Here is a 17093-nt window from a genome sequence, read left to right on the forward strand (position 1 = left end):
GATGTTTTGGAATGCGGGCTTCGTGCCAGGCCTCAGCAACCGACATCGATACCTGTCCTCATTGCAGCATTCCGTGAGGAATGGGCTGCGATTCCCCAAGAAACCTTCCACCACCTGATTGAACGTATGCCTGCGAGAGTGGAAGCTGTCATCAAGGCTAAGGATGGGCCAACACCATACTGAATTCCAGCATTACTAATGGAGGGCGCCACGAACTTGTAAGTCATTTTCAGCCACGTGTCTGGATCCTTCTGATCACGCAGTGTATTCACACAACAACTGGTGGCGCCACACACTCGCAAGCAAAGCAGAGAGCATTAAGTAAAGGGGTACAGACACACTGTCATCCGTCACGTCATGCTACGTGTTGTGATCTCCTGGGCTCCAGAACTGAATACCGCTGCCCGCACAGTGAAAACAACTGCCTCTCTTGTTCATGTCAGCATGCGTACCAGATACGTGCATTTACCTGTCTCTTGACAATCTCTGTGAACTCGAACCGTCTTTGGTGTTTTTCTCTGGCTGGACCTCTCATAGCATTACGAGGGATATTTCACAGTGATCATCCTTTGTGTAATGCTGCCAGCCAGAATCTTTCGTGCACCAAACGCTTAAGCGGTACAGATCTTGTAAGTAATGTTTGCGTTCATATAAAAGGAATGACAACCCATTTCCAGCAGTGGCGCCAAATTTTACATGTACAGGACGTTTTATGGGGGAACCGAGATTCCAAGAATTCTTCAACTCTTAGAAACAATGAAGCCACCAGTTGAAATTTCAGAAAGATGGACACCAACAACAGCTCTCCATGCAACACAAGTTCTCCCCTTTGATACCCGCGTAATGGCATGTCCAGATTCGTTACGGGCGGCATCAACAGTGCCTCCATTCCCACCTTGGTAAGACCTTCTCCAAAAGAAGTCCCCAACATTGCACAAAATTTCGCTTCTTTCCTGGAAACGGAACAACATTTGCAGAACGAGCCTGTGGCCTGTTCATTGCCGGCCGAAGTGGCCGTGCGGTTAAAGGCGCTGCAGTCTGGAACCGCAAGACCGCTACGGTCGCAGGTTCAAATCCTGCCTCGGGCATGGATGTTTGTGATGTCCTTAGGTTAGTTAGGTTTAACTAGTTCTAAGTTCTAGGGGACTAATGACCTCAGCAGTTGAGTCCCATAGTGCTCAGAGCCATTTGAACCATTTGAGCCTGTTCATTACCTTTGGCAGTAATAAACAAACAGTCCCGCAGCATGTGTTATCTGTGAACATTACCGTTCGTGTCAAAACTCAAAAAGGCACAACGCCCTCCCGGCGACATGGTTCGGAATCCGACTAATACTTTACGGATTCTAGCTCTGTGTCTACGTCTACAAATCGGGAACAGCAGCTGCTGTCCTGTCGTGATTGTTTTAATACTTCCCCCTCACCGTCGACGAGCGCCCACGACGAACATTGTTTTCATTGTCGCAACTGCGATAACACGGGTAGTGTCTGCAAGTCCTCCTTCCGTAGAATTACTGCAGGAATAAATACTACCGAAACCGTCATTAACCCTGGTACCACGGAAGTTCTTAATTGAATTATAAATTTCCTACAGACTGATAGTGCTGCTCAAGTCGGCACAGTAGTTTCGTCTTCACTGATAAATTGGAAAATATACATCGAGTTTGGTTCACCAGCGGGTCACATGTCCTGATGCACCACCTTTATTGTTATCAGTTCTCTTGCAACAGGAAATATTTTCGATCTTGGCGCATTTGGTTAGTTTGAATTTTCCACCACATGACAGTACCCCTAGTTTCCACTGCACTTGCTTCCTGGACTTGCTTTCAAAATGACGATGGGTGAAGTAACAGTCTGGCCATACTGATGTAGGTTTTCATGGATTCTCTAAATCGCTTCAGGCAGATGCCTGGATGGTTCCTTTCAAAGAGCGTCGCCGATTTCGTTTCCTATTCTTCCTTAATCCCAGCTTGTGCTCTGTCTTTAATGTCCTTGCTGTCGATGGGACGTTAAACACAAATTTGCGTTTTTCCTCTCACTGCAGTTCCCTTCGAAGCTATCGACGACCTCTGCAGGCGTTTTTGAGGGTTGTTTTTTCCAGGGCTATGTTGTGCCACTCACATACAGGCTACGATATAACTCCAAACCAGTGCAACCAACCGTTTAGCGTAGGAACAGCTTTCACCCACATTCAACGTCAGGACAAACGATCGAGCTCAGCTGCCTCGAACAATAACAAGTTATCAGATCTATCTCTTATAATCCGTGCGGGGTCCATTTAGTAGTAGTGTGAAAACCAACTGCCTACAGCTCACTTTATGAAGATTTTAAAGCATTCAGTTATCAGTTAGTGGCCAAGCTTCGAGGGCGTCTTTTTAAAATTTAAAACATCATGAATTTTACTCTAAAATCAATCTATTGGAGGCGTGCTTGCAGTTAGCTTTCCATCCAGACTCCAAGCAAGTTCTCGTTCTCAACTGCTCTTAGACCTCTACCAATAACACCGGCTCCATTTATTCATTTCTAACGCCCCTGTCATTTTCTCATCTAAGAAATTCCTGCGTGTGATTCTAACATCAACAAACACGTCGAAAAGTTACACTCGTTTTCTGCTTTACAAAAAGCCAGCCTCAAGTGCAATCTTAAGAGGAGTCTTTTTTCATTCCGTAGAGTGGTTGGGTTTTATTATAAACAAAAATGGGATTCTTCCGACCTAACACCACGCACATGTCATAAGTGACAAGGCATCTTCCAAGAACTTAAAAGGGCGACAATCTTTCACGCACAAGGTGAAATACTAAGCAAAGATTGTAGCAAATGTAGCCTAGATTGAAGAACACCTCAAAGCCCTCCGAAATAATTGGGATAAGAAGGGATGACTACGTTTGATCGTACACATGTGACAACGCGTTCTGCACTCTTAAATCTACCCTGCAAGGGGCGCCTACTATGGAGCCCTACTCGTTCAGGAAACATTTGATTCTTGCCAAATATGCTCCCCATCGATGCCGTCGTTTCACACTGGGAAGTGGATGGGTCAGAACACCTGAAAACTTTCATTTCGAAAACATTAAATAAGGTCCGACAAAACCATGCCCAGATCGAGAAAGAGACTCTCACAATTATCTGCACAGTGCACAAATTACACCCATATCTCTATGGCGTAAAATTCTATTCAGTCACAGTTCACAAGCCTTTAAAAGTTCCGTATGGTCCTCGCTCATCGTTGCTGACAAAATGATATAACGCTTACAGCAGTGCCTCTTATTACCGGCACATCCGTATTGCACCTCATACAAACAACAGGCAAGAATGCAAATGCCAACACTCTTTCGCAGCTCCTGGCTGGCACTGATGCATAGTTTGACAGACAGCGAATTTTGTGCGTTTCATTTCTCCACTTATGGTAATGGCCATTGCAACATAATAGTGGAAGCACATCAAGGTGCGCAGCGTTTCAAACGGGTGAAGTGGGGCAAGCTGGACCAGTTCCCTACGAGCTAGAATCCAGCATTGCGATGCTACTTGAGATCGGTCATCAGCTCAAGATCGGGTCCTCCTACTCCCTACAGAGAAGTCCTGGGTGGTGATCCTCCCATCTTTCACACTCGGGTCCTCGCCCGGTTTCTTGTGGATCATTGAGCACAACGACTATGAAGACGTTGTCCCGCCACCATGTTTACTGGCCAACTATCGACAAACACTTAAAGACGCTCGCCCACACATTCCAGATTGCGCATCCGAGAGGCATTGCCTCCAAATGTCTTTCTGTCCAGTCCCCAGCCCGTTACTCCTTCCGACTGGGTTCATGTAGACTTTGGGGACCATTTCTCACCTCGATTTGGCCTATCGTTGTTAACTCTTCAAGTTTCAGCATGTCATCGGGATGTACTACTCTACGACATCACAAGCGGTGATTAAAGCTCTCTTACTGGTGTTTGAGATCTCAGGTCTCCAACGGGTTATTGTGTCTGATAATGGCCCCCAGATAGCCCCATCCTCTCTTTTGCAATAAACATGGCACACAGGATCTCGATACCGCTCCCTTGAAAAGACGAAGAAGAGCAGATTATTCGCACTGTCAAAAAAAGATGATAGAAGCAATACAGTATTCTCCTCGTGAAAGTACTCCTATCATGTTTTTAGAAAAGGGCCACGCCTTTAGCAGACAAGAGCACGACGGAACTTCTGTGCGACAGGCAATTGCGAACCATCCTCCAATTCTTCCAAATACAACAAAACTAACAAAATCAGCCAATCTTATGAAGACAAACTGCCTATTGGCTTCTGTCTCGGGTTTTTCGGCCGACGTTCATCTAATGATTTTACTGACGTTTCGCCAGCACGAGTGGCTGGCACTGTCAAAACTTCACCCTCCATTGCCGGCACTAACCGCAGAAATCAACGTGGCACGTAAGACGAACGTATCCGTTAGAACAGTACGTCGAAATTTGGCGTTAATGGGCTATAGCAACAGATGAACGATTGCAAGTGCTTTTGCTAACACCATGACATCGCCTGCAGCGTCTCTCCTGCGATCGTGACCATATCGGTTAGACCCTCGACGATTGGAAAAGCATGGTCTGATCAGATGAGTTCCGATTTCAGTTGGTAACAGATGATAGTAGGGTTCGAATGTGTCGCAGGCTCCACGAAGCCATGGACCCACGTTGTCAACAAGGTACTGTGCAAGCTGGTGATGGCTCCATAATGGTGTGGACTGAGTTTACGTGGTACACACTGGGTTCTCTGGTCAAACTGAAAGTATCATTGATAGTAAATGGTTATGTTCGGCAACTTGGAGGCCATTTTAGTCATTCCTGGACTTCATGTTCCCAAACAACGTTGGAATTTTTATGGATGCCAGTGCGTCTTGACACTGGTTTAAAAAACATTGCGAACAATTTGAGCGAATGATTCGGCCTCCCAGCTCGCCCGACATGAGTCCGACCGCACGATTATGGGATATTATCAAGAGGTCAATTCGTTGACAAAATCCTGCACCGGTAACACTTTCACAATAATTGACGCTATACTGCCAGTACGGCTCAATATTTCTGCAGGGAACTTCAAGACTTGTTGAGTCCTGGCCATGTCGAGCTGCTTCGCCATGCCGGGCAGGAAGGAGTCCGCAACGATATTAAGAGGTATCCTATGGCTTTTGCCACCTCAGTGTGTATTGCGCAAATTTAGAAAGAACACTAATCTGCAGCCTATCACAGATTTGCCTATTGTGGTTGACAGTGGTGATTTTTATGCTCATTTCGAAACTGTTCATACATATTCCGTCATACTGTACAGCTTAATGCAATTTACGAGTTCTTATTTCTTGCATACACAATTACGTGTAATTATTATCCCAACAGCTGTTCGTGTTGCAAAATATCCATCTACGGCTCGTAATTATAATTTAGGGCAAGAAACATCCACATTCTATCTTTCCCAATATTCTTCTTGTTTTGGACACAGCACAGAACAGCCACTGCTTTACCTGAGCACATGACGCTATGAACTTTTGAGCTACACTGACAACCTTTGTGTATGCGTCTGTCTGTGGCGTGCATCCATGTCAGGGATAGGGCCTACACTTTTCCAAGGCTTTAGACATTATTTTTGTAACCACATTCTTTTTGAAAATTGCAACTTCTTTAAAATAATTTCAACACAATTCTAATAAGATAATTTCAAGTGTGAAAACAATAACGAAACACTTTTACAGTAATTATATAACTTGATAAATACAATAGGCATATTTAGAAAAGTTTATAAAATGGCATACTATAAACTAATGATAGATATTTGTTACCTGTATATTAACTTGCGACCTTATGTTCTGTTGGAGGGGACAGGCAAATGGATGGGCTTGTCACCTGCACAGTTGAGGCAACTTCTCATGGCTCACTTAGTCGATAATTACTCTTCCTCTTGTTTAGATGTATTGTTTCATTACTAGCAGTATGGGATGAACGATTGGGTAAAGTTCATTAAGCACAATAGATTGAAATGCATCTTAGTTTATTATATGCTTTGTGGGAAGGATATATTATAGGAACGAAAATGTGGAATTCAAATAAATCTGTAACTTTTACGAGTGCTTTAATCGTGGATGACATTCCCTATTTACGAATTAGTGCTCAGTATTTTTCCAACACGCGTCTGTAAAACTCGGTATACTACTTGACTTTCTTTCGAATACTTCCTCAGAACGAGTGTTCGCGATCGACAACACCCAAAGACTTAACGTTAACTACTGCCGCGAAGGATCAGAATCAGGCCACCGTTAAACTCATTGTTGAGCCAAGAGAAGCTTAACAGTGACCCCACAGGGGTTGTATTCGTTCTCGTATCGATCGAGGTGCAGCAATAGTGACCTCACATAGTGGTGCTAGGATACACCACAAGGACAGCGATCGAATGCAGCAGTGCACTAATAGCAACGATTTACAACTGCCGTCAGAAAAATGGACAGATAAATGTGCAACGTGTTCTGAATAGGCAGGTACACAAATAGACTATCGCTGCAGGCTGTCTGTCCAACATCTCCTTTCCGCTCTCTGTGTCTGTTTCCTCCCACCCCTCTGTCCATCTCCTTTTCCCTCTCTAAGCTTGTGTTGCAAATTCAGATTCTATAGTAGTAGTACAATCATAAGCCGATAAACTGGAAATGTAACTTAGTTATTTGCTGCGAAAACTGTTTGTGAGGAAGATAGATTATCTGATCAAAAGTATCCGGACACCCCCAAAACATACGTTTTTCATATTAGGTGCACTGTGCTGCCACCTACTGCCAAGTACTCCATATCAGCGACCTCAGTAGTCATTAGACACTGTGAGAGAGCTGAATGGGGCGCTCTGCAGAACTCATGCACTTAGAACGTGGTCAGGTGATTGGGTGTCACTTATGTCACATGTCTGTGCGCTAGATTTCCACACTCATAAACATCCCTAGGTCCATTGTTTCCGATGTGATACTGAAGTGGAAAAGTGAAGGGTCACGCACAGCACGAAAGCGTACAGGCTAACCTCGTCTCTTGACAGACAGAGACCGCCGACAGTAGAAGAGGGTCGTAATGTGTATTACGCAGACATCTATCCAGGCCATCACACAGGAACTCCAATTGCATCAGGATCCACTGCAAGTGCCATGACAGTTAGGCAGGAGGTGCGAAAACTTGGATTTCATGGTCGATCGGCTGCTCGTAAGCCATACATCACGCCGCTAAATAACAAACGACGCCTCGCTTGGTGTAAGGAGCGTGAACATTGGACGATTGAACAGTGGAAAAATGTTGTGTGGAGTGACGAATCACGGTACACAATGTGGCGATCCGATGGCAGGGTATGGGAATGGCGAATACCCTTTGAATGTCATCTGCCAGCGTGTGGAGTGCCAACAGTAAAATTCGGAGGCGGTGGTGTTATGGTGTAGCCGTGTTTTTCATGGAGGGGGCTTGCGCACCCCTTGTTGTTTTGCGTCTCACTGTCACAGTCTGCACGGCCTGTGGCGGAGTGGTTACACGACAATAACATCCCTGTAATGGAGTGACCTGCACAGACTCCTGACCAGACTCCTATAGAACACCTTTGGGATGTTTTGAAACGCCGACTTCGTGCCAAGCCTCACCCACCGACATCGATACCTATCCTCAGTGCAGCACTCCGTGAAGAATGGGCTTCCATTCCCCCAGAAACCAGATTGAACGTATACTTCCGAGAGTGGAAGCTCTCATAAAGGCTAAGGGTGGACCCACACCATATTGAATTCCAGCATTACCGACGGAGGACGCAAGGAACTTGTAAGTCTTTTTTAGCCAGGTGTCCGGATACTTTTGATCACATAGTGTAACATAATAGCACATAGTTGTATGTATAAGGCAGAAACAATTTGTTTAGTGGTTTAAATGCCTACTGTCATCGTTAAAACTGCCTGGCACACAGGAAACAAAAGCGCACATTTTTGCGGCAGTACATTTTCATTCTCGCAGTCAGTTTTAAAAGTAAATCTGTACAATGTTGTTTATAAAATACGTAGTGTATGTTTGAATGTTTATGAACTATTCTTTGAGAGTTTTGCTAAGCATTTCCCCTTTTACATGTTACTTATAACGGGGTAAATACTGTTACAACAGACGAACTGCTGGGACGGATTCGTGGTTGGAAATGGAGGGAAAAAGGTTCAATGAACTTGTGTCCGGAAATGGACGGTGTTTAAGTAAAGATGTTAAGTCGCCCCGGAGCACAGCACAGAGCTGCAAGTCACAACAGATGGGATTGCAGATGATAGGGTTAGTAGCGGTTGTCATGCAGAATACACAGAATGGTACTTTAGCTAACACCATGTTGACGGGCCACTTGCCTAGAGCTCGGACTAGGGTTCGTCTGAAAATCCTGTAGAACCCGGTCTTCCACATCTGGTGTACGCACAGTCTGCCGGCTCCCTCCACCTTCGTCTGTCTGGAAGGACCAATGATCATACAAACGCTCAAAAAAGGCAGTCAGTGTTGTGTGATATGGTTGGTGTCTGTGAGAGTACTTGTTTTGGTACAGCCGTGCTGCCTATCGACCGTTTCCGTCCACTTGGCCGTACACAAACAACATTTCGGCTTGTTCCCGACATGAATACCGGACCATTCTGATGTTTACAGTATGCTGCGTCAATCACACAGCCTGCAACACACACGGTCAGAGGAACTGTCATTCGTGAGCGCCATCTAGCATATCAACGATGCATTTCCGAACACATGTTCATAGGACCTGCTTCCCTCTATTTGCAGTCAAGAATATGTCCCTATAGTTTGTCGGTTTTATTAATGTTCTCCCTGTATATTTATATATCACATATATGAAAAATCCTAAGTCCGACCGAATGTTCATTAGAGTATGGTGCAAAAATTTTAGGTAAATTGATCAAGAATTTCTTCCTCTTTATGTTTTACATGTTTATTTATATATTTAAAAATAGGTTTATAGAAACCCGCGCTTATTACAATACAAAGCTGTGTCAAAATTTCAAGTCAATCGACCGAATACTTTTCGAGTTTTGCGAGCACAAATATACGCAGGTTGAATTTTAAACACATGATGACTACAGTAGCTGAGTACCAAGCGTTGCCCGGGTATATATTTATTCCAGCCTACTGTTAGGCCTTCTCCTCCTCCCCCTATTTCTGTCTGTCCTTCTCCTTCTCTCTTCACGTTATCGCCCCACCCCAATATCAGACTGCTGGTTCTTACTCCCACACTATTTCTTTCCAGTCGCAGGTAATATGTGTGTCAAATTTGACTGCAGTCGTTACACAGATTCAGTATGAGCCTCTTATCTGTGGATTTGACCACAAAAAAAACAAGCACCACGAAGCAGTTGGCAAATTGGTCACAAAATGATATTCATACAGGTATCGATGGAAAATTCAAAATTGTAAACTTTAGCGGGCGGCGGATGAATGTGTGATTCTGCAGCGCTATTTCTTGTCTTAGCTGGTAAGGACAGTAAACAGGGGACATGTCGATACGAAGGCATAAAGTCTTCGCGAATTTCAGTCTGTGTACTCAGACAATAAACATTCATCTCAGACAGATGCGTGAACAATATGCTGATATGTCAGCATTCTAGAAAGGACGTGAAGCTCGGCTCAAAGAAGCCGGTTGGAATAATCGGCGAATCGCTCGACATTTGAATAGAAGCACGCTACTGTTTGACGTTGTTGGGAAGAAGGGGTAGAACAAGAGCGAACACAGCGTCAAGAAGGAAGCAGCCGACCTAGAGAGACGGCAAGAAGGTGAGGGCCGGGAAGTCGTCAGAGGGATTCATCATCATCACCTGTCCGAAGTGCAACTGGTGCTTCAGTGACCAGAAGAGGCTAAATGTTTATGAGGTCGAATCTCTAGAACTATGTCTTATACAATGATATACACTCCTGGAAATTGAAATAAGAACACCGTGAATTCATTGTCCCAGGAAGGGGAAACTTTATTGACACATTCCTGGGGTCAGATACATCACATGATCACACTGACAGAAACACAGGCACATAGACACAGGCAACAGAGCATGCACAATGTCGGCACTAGTACAGCGTATATCCACCTTTCGCAGCAATGCAGGCTGCTATTCTCCCATGGAGACGATCGTAGAGATGCTGGATGTAGTCCTGTGGTACGGCTTGCCATGCCATTTCCACCTGGCGCCTCAGTTGGACCAGCGTTCGTGCTGGACGTGCAGACCTCGTGAGACGACGCTTCATCCAGTCCCAAACATGCTCAATGGGGGACAGATCCGGAGATCTTGCTGGCCAGGGTAGTTGACTTACACCTTCTAGAGCACGTTGGGTGGCACGGGATACATGCGGACGTGCATTGTCCTGTTGGAACAGCAAGTTCCCTTGCCGGTCTAGGAATGGTAGAACGATGGGTTCGATGACGGTTTGGATGTACCGTGCACTATTCAGTGTCCCCTCGACGATCACCAGTGGTGTACGGCCAGTGTAGGAGATCGCTCCCCACACCATGATGCCGGGTGTTGGCCCTGTGTGCCTCGGTCGTATGCAGTCCTGATTGTGGCGCTCACCTGCACGGCGCCAAACACGCATACGACCATCATTGGCACCAAGGCAGAAGCGACTCTCATCGCTGAAGACGACACGTCTCCATTCGTCCCTCCATTCACGCCTGTCGCGACACCACTGGAGGCGGGCTGCACGATGTTGGGGCGTGAGCGGAAGACGGCCTAACGGTGTGCGGGACCGTAGCCCAGCTTCATGGAGACGGTTGCGAATGGTCCTCGCCGATACCCCAGGAGCAACAGTGTCCCTAATTTGCTGGGAAGTGGCGGTGCGGTCCCCTACGGCACTGCGTAGGATCCTACGGTCTTGGCGTGCATCCGTGCGTCGCTGCGGTCCGGTCCCAGGTCGACGGGCACGTGCACCTTCCGCCGACCACTGGCGACAACATCGATGTACTGTGGAGACCTCACGCCCCACGTGTTGAGCAATTCGGCGGTACGTCCACCCGGCCTCCCGCATGCCCACTATACGCCCTCGCTCAAAGTCCGTCAACTGCACATACGGTTCACGTCCACGCTGTCGCGGCATGCTACCAGTGTTAAAGACTGCGATGGAGCTCCGTATGCCACGGCAAACTGGCTGACTCTGACGGCGGCGGTGCACAAATGCTGCACAGCTAGCGCCATTCGACGGCCAACAACGCGGTTCCTGGTGTGTCCGCTGTGCCGTGCGTGTGATCATTGCTTGTACAGCCCTCTCGCAGTGTCCGGAGCAAGTATGGTGGGTCTGACACACCGGTGTCAATGTGTTCTTTTTTCCATTTCCAGGAGTGTATTTTTGTAGGTACATTTTGCGTCATATGTGAATACTGTCTTCGAAATGAGTTCCGGATAGGGTTAGTAACAAATAAGTAATATATTTTAACACAATGGATGATGCTGCAGTTTTTCACGCATATCAGTGATTATAACGTGATGTTTCCTGAATAATGTATCGCACATGGAGAGGTATATTTGAATACTGTCTGCAAATGCTTCATGCAGGAACAGCGAAAATGTAGTAAACGATAAGCTTTCCTCCTTTCTTCATTTTGTGGCGGCTATCAACGAGAAAACTTTCGTGAAGGTTTGAAATTATGTGTAATGTTGTTGCAAGTGACTTTGTGCTCCAAACTTCAAGTACTATATGAATATAGTGTGGGTATTCGCCCATTGTGCGGTACACTGCTTTTTCATCCCCAGCACTATGATACATACGTCTTTCCAGAGAGTAAGTGATACGTGTACCAAGTTTACGCTTTTATAATATGTGTGCATTACCGTGTGCAACAATCCAGTTGGATTATCTATTGTGAAAGGAAGTGGTAACATGAATAACGAAGATTTAAGTGCCTAGTCAACTACGGCCAAGGTAAACCTGAATATAATCCTTGGGTATTCGGATTGGCGTTTTGAATAACGGAAGTGTGGTTTAGTACTCAAAAGGATATTAAAAAGCACATAGTTTTACGCGGCGAATTAATGGGTTGTGAAACTAGTAAACACAAGACAAAGTGTTTCCTCTCTCAAATAACTCAAATAACACAGTATGAGAGAGCGACGCGTATGAAGCCTTATGAGAGCCGTGTATCGATTACTGGGAAAGAAATGTCCGATTACTTGATCATTAAGGTGAATCGATTTCGAAGTTGTCAAAGTGTAGCGTGAAGAACATCATCCAATTTCTCACGTATGTGTTGTATATTTGGCAGTAAGAAAGGTAAATCAGTATTGTCAAAAGATCCCTGAAGTATTACAAATTTCTAAGGTATCTTAAAATCGTCAAGGGACAACACTTCCGGTAACTTTACTGATGAACTGGAGCAGATAACTTTAAATGATTGTCAAAATTTTTGAGATGATCTTGAAACGCAGTACTGAAACGAGTTCATCACTACACCCAGATGCAAGGCGATACTTTATGTCTTTTAACCGGTGTTAAGCCTTTCAAATACATATTAATTATAACATATAATAATACACATTATAGTACGACGGTCCGCAGCTCGTGGTCTCACGGTAGCGTTCTCGCTTCCCGCGCGCGGGGTCCCGGGTCCGATTTCCGGCGAGGTCAGGGATTTTCACCTGCCCCGAGACTCGGGGTTGTTATGTCGTCTTTATCGTCATCCTTCATCCCCATTACGGTCGGAGGAAGGCAACGGCAAACTACCTCCATTATTACCCTGCCTAGTACAGCGGTGCGGGTTTCTCGCATCGATCCACTACGCTCTGTCAAGAAGCATGGGACATAATTTTCTTTCCTTTCCATAATACGACGATGTTCGTCGTTCAGTAAAAAATAGCTGCATATCTATTAAAGAGACAGAAGTTTTCCCAAGCATTATCATTTCTCTAAGAAGGATGACGGGTAAAAACAATAAAGTTAGTAATGATAACTACCAATAAGTTTGGAATTATTTTACAATGGTTTGTCTGCAAAATCATGTTGACTGGCAAGGAACCCCTTGACTGCGAGGTCACAAGTTCAGTCTTTAGTAACGCTCATTTAAATGCGTTGTGTTAACAATTATGACAGGAAAAATACAGGGTGGGACAAATAAAAGTGGTCCAGAGAATAGACTTCCAAGGTACAAAGAAACACAGCAAAGGAAATGAAATACAGTACTAACCTGAACATAGCAGGTGCTGCAAGTGACCATCATTCATCTCGTGGCACTCTTGAGCAATGGTTGCGGATCGAAGCTGGATTGCTGGAATTGCTGCAACATCCGGAATGTTCTGCTGCAGTTCTTGAAGACTATGAGGGTTGTTGCGTTACACCTTTGACTTAAAGGCTCCCAACACGAAGTAACCGTTCACTGAGAGGTCACGTGACGTAGGTGACCAGCTGGGCCGCAACCAGATTGACCTCTGCTAACAACCCTGTCAGATGTGAAAATTGCGTAAATGTGCTCCAAGGTTCGACCGGCTGTATGGGCAGTTGCTGCATTCTGTTGGAAGTAAGTGTATGTCTTTTCCTCCTCCGTCCACGCTGCCACAAATTAACGTCCAATCATACCCACTCGTTTCGATCACTTTTATTTGCCCCAACCTGTATTTTCTGGTAATGACTCACCATGTGCATCGGGAGCGCGACAGAAAATGAGTGTCCAAGAGGTGCAGATATCAGCCTTCTATGGGATGTATATATTACACTTCACAAAATGGACATCGTCGACATTCAAAAAATGGACAAACACACCATTAACTTGCATCATGAAGACCGAATGAAAAATGGCGCGCCTCAGTGATCACTAAGGTTCGGACCTGCAAGATCACAGGCGAACTCCTTGGGAGTTACAAACCATGCAAGACGTTCAACTAGGTATCCATTCTAAAATCATATTGGTGTAACGGGGTGGTGAGAACTGATAGAATTTGATGGCATGCAACCGAAGGCGAAACAGTCTGTCGTGGAGCTTATCGTGAAACTGGCTGTCCTTCAAGGCGTAGCTGCAAATAGTGCCATCATATGTTTTATATGCAAGGAAAATACAAATATCCAGAAGATAAATTTGTCTATTGGTTCCAGGTGGTGAATTGCAATGTCACACGTTTTTCAGGAGAGATAGTTTGCTCTAAAGGAGTATGATTTTTATACGTAGACCAGGAATCAAGCAAAAGCAAGTTATTTTGACCAGTTACTGATCAAAAGCACTGCTGATACCATAGTTGTAGTTCTCTTACGCCCATTTTCCCACTCTGGTTTGCTGTGACGTAAATATTCCCTACCGCTCTTGCAAGATCACGCACTCGAGAAGGAATCGTAGGGGGCAGAGCAACTCCAACTTCTCGCAGAACGATAAATAATTTTCCAGCCGATTTACTACCCAGGTTAACAGTCGACAGAATTGTATACTAGTGCGTTAAGGCAGTGATGTTAGTTTATCTTCATACAACTCTCATGGTACCTCATATTTGCAGGGTTCCTTTCACATGCATTTCCTCTTCAAATCCCCACTGGTCGGAGTTGAAAATAAATTCCTTATTTAACGATGGAATGAGTTTATTTATCTTATCTACAAATTTTCGAGCCGATTCCGCAGTTTGCTGTGCGTTGTAAAATTGACGCTTCGTTGGAAATGTCGTTACCTTGCGTTTTCCAATTCTGTAGTACATTTTGAAGTTATGCAACCACCCACCGCTTTCCTTGAAATCACTGTAATCTATGTTGCGCGCCATTCGCACATCCTGTAAATTGAATCGAGCATCCTTGAAACGAACGAACACCAGTTTATTCAACAAGTGAGCCTTCTTCTCACTTGAATATCCGTAGATTTTATTGTGTACTACTCGGTCATATTGCTGCGGACTTACTCTAAAGCTGTTCATAATTAATTTTACTATGCTGCAGATGATCTCCATGTACGTAATTATGTCTTGTACCCGCTCGTTGGACAGCGATCGTCCATTACTACATTTCACTGGAGAGGGAATTTGTGGTTCCCCCTCCGACAAAGATAATGGACTACATAGTTCGACACCTGTTCCAGTATCACTTTCACTTGTTAACCACGTATCACAATCATTGTACCCATCATGTAAACTGTCCCCACCGCCGAGCGTATACGCCACCATGCATTCCACTGTCTCACCTTGCCGAAACGCTAATGTTTCATGTGCCACTTCCGTCTGATTCAGAGAAACTCCTTGGATATCTTTCTGAAGAAATGTCGACATCGGCAACAGTTGTTGAAGGTATAATGCAATTTTCGCTTTGTTTATCGCTGCCATTGCTCTGCTTTTTATTAACACCACCAGCACTGTAGCACTGATTTGATTTACTCGTCGACTAAGCAATCCAATTATACTCCATAGTCTCATTAGACTAAAACTGAAGAAACTGAAGAAACTGCAAAAAGGTGGGAATTTAAGGAGATTGGATCTGGATTAACTGACTAAACCAGAGGTTGTACAGAGTTTCAGGGAGAGCATAAGGGAACAATTGACAAGAATGGTGGAAAGAAATACAGTAGAAGAAGAATGGGTAGCTCTGAGGGATGAAATAGTGAAGGCATCAGAGGATAAAGTAGGTAAAAAGACGAGGGCTAGTAGAAATCCTTGGGGAACAGAAGAAATATTGAATTTAATTGATGAAAGGAGAAAATATAAAAATGCAGTAAGTGAAGCAGGCAAAAAGGAATACAAACGTCTCAAAAATGAGATCGACAGGAAGTGCAAAATGGCTTAGCAGGGATGGCTAGAGGACAAATGTAAGGATGTAGAAGCTTATCTTACTAGGGGTAAGATAGATACTGCCTACAGGAAAATTGAGACCTTTGGAGAAAAGAGAGCCACTTATATGAATATCAAGAGCTCAGATGGAAACCCAGTTCTAAGCAAAGAAAGGAAGGCAGAAAGGTGGAAGGAGTGTATAGAGGGTCTATACAAGGGTGATGTACTTGAGGACAATATTACGGCGATGGAAGAGAATGTAGATGAAGATGAAATGGGAGATACGATACTGCGTGAAGAGTTTGACAGAGCACTGAAAGACCTGAGTCGAAACAAGGCCCCAGGAGTAGACAACATTCCAATAGAACTACTGACGGCCTTGGGAGAGCCAGTCCAGACAAAACTCTACCATCTGGTGAGCAAGATGTATGAGACAGGTGAAATACCCTCAGACTTCAAGAAGAATATAATAATTCCAGTCCCAAAGAAAGCAGGTGTTGACAGATGTGAAAATTACCGAACTATCAGTTTAATAAGTCACAGCTGCAAAATACTAACAAGAATTCTTTACAGACGAATGGAAAAACTGGTAGAAGCCGACCTCGGGGCAGATCCGTTTGGATTCCGTACAAATGTTGGAACACGTGAGGCAATACTGACCTTACTACTTATCTTAGAAGAAAGATTAAGGAAAGGCAAACCTACGTTTCTAGCATTTGTAGACTTAGAGAAAGCTTTTGACAGTGTTGACTGGAATACTCTCTTTCAAATTCTAGAGGAGGGAGGGGTAAAATACAGGGACCGAAAGGCTACTTACAATTAGAACAGAAACCAGATGGCAGTTATAAGAGTCGAGGGACATGAAAGGGAAGCTGTGGTTGGGAAGGGAGTGAGACAGGGTTGTAGCCTCTCGCCGATGTTATTCAATCTGTATATTGAGCAAGCAGTAAAGGAAACAAAAGAAAAATTCGGAGTAGGTATTAAAATCCATGGAGAAGAAATAAAAACTTTAAGGTTCACCCATGCCATTGTAATTCTGTCAGAGACAGCAAAGGGCTTGGAAGAGCAGTTGAAAGGAATGGACAGTGTCTTGAAAGGGGGATATAAGATGAACATCAACAAAAGCAAAACGAGGATAATGGAATGTAGTCGAATTAAGTCGGGTGATGCTGAGGGAATTAGATTAGGAAATGAGACACTTAACGTAGTGAAGGAGTTTTGCTATTTGGGGAGCAAAATAACTGATGATGGTCGAAGTAGGGAGGATATAAAATGTAGACTGGCAATGGCAAGGAAAGCGTTTCTGAAGACGATAAATTTGTTAACATCGAGATAGATTTAAGTGTCAGGAAGTCATTTCTGAAAGTATTTGTATAGAG

The sequence above is a fragment of the Schistocerca americana genome, chromosome 5 (assembly GCF_021461395.2).
Source record: "Schistocerca americana isolate TAMUIC-IGC-003095 chromosome 5, iqSchAmer2.1, whole genome shotgun sequence".
NCBI classification, from domain to species: domain Eukaryota; kingdom Metazoa; phylum Arthropoda; class Insecta; order Orthoptera; family Acrididae; genus Schistocerca; species Schistocerca americana.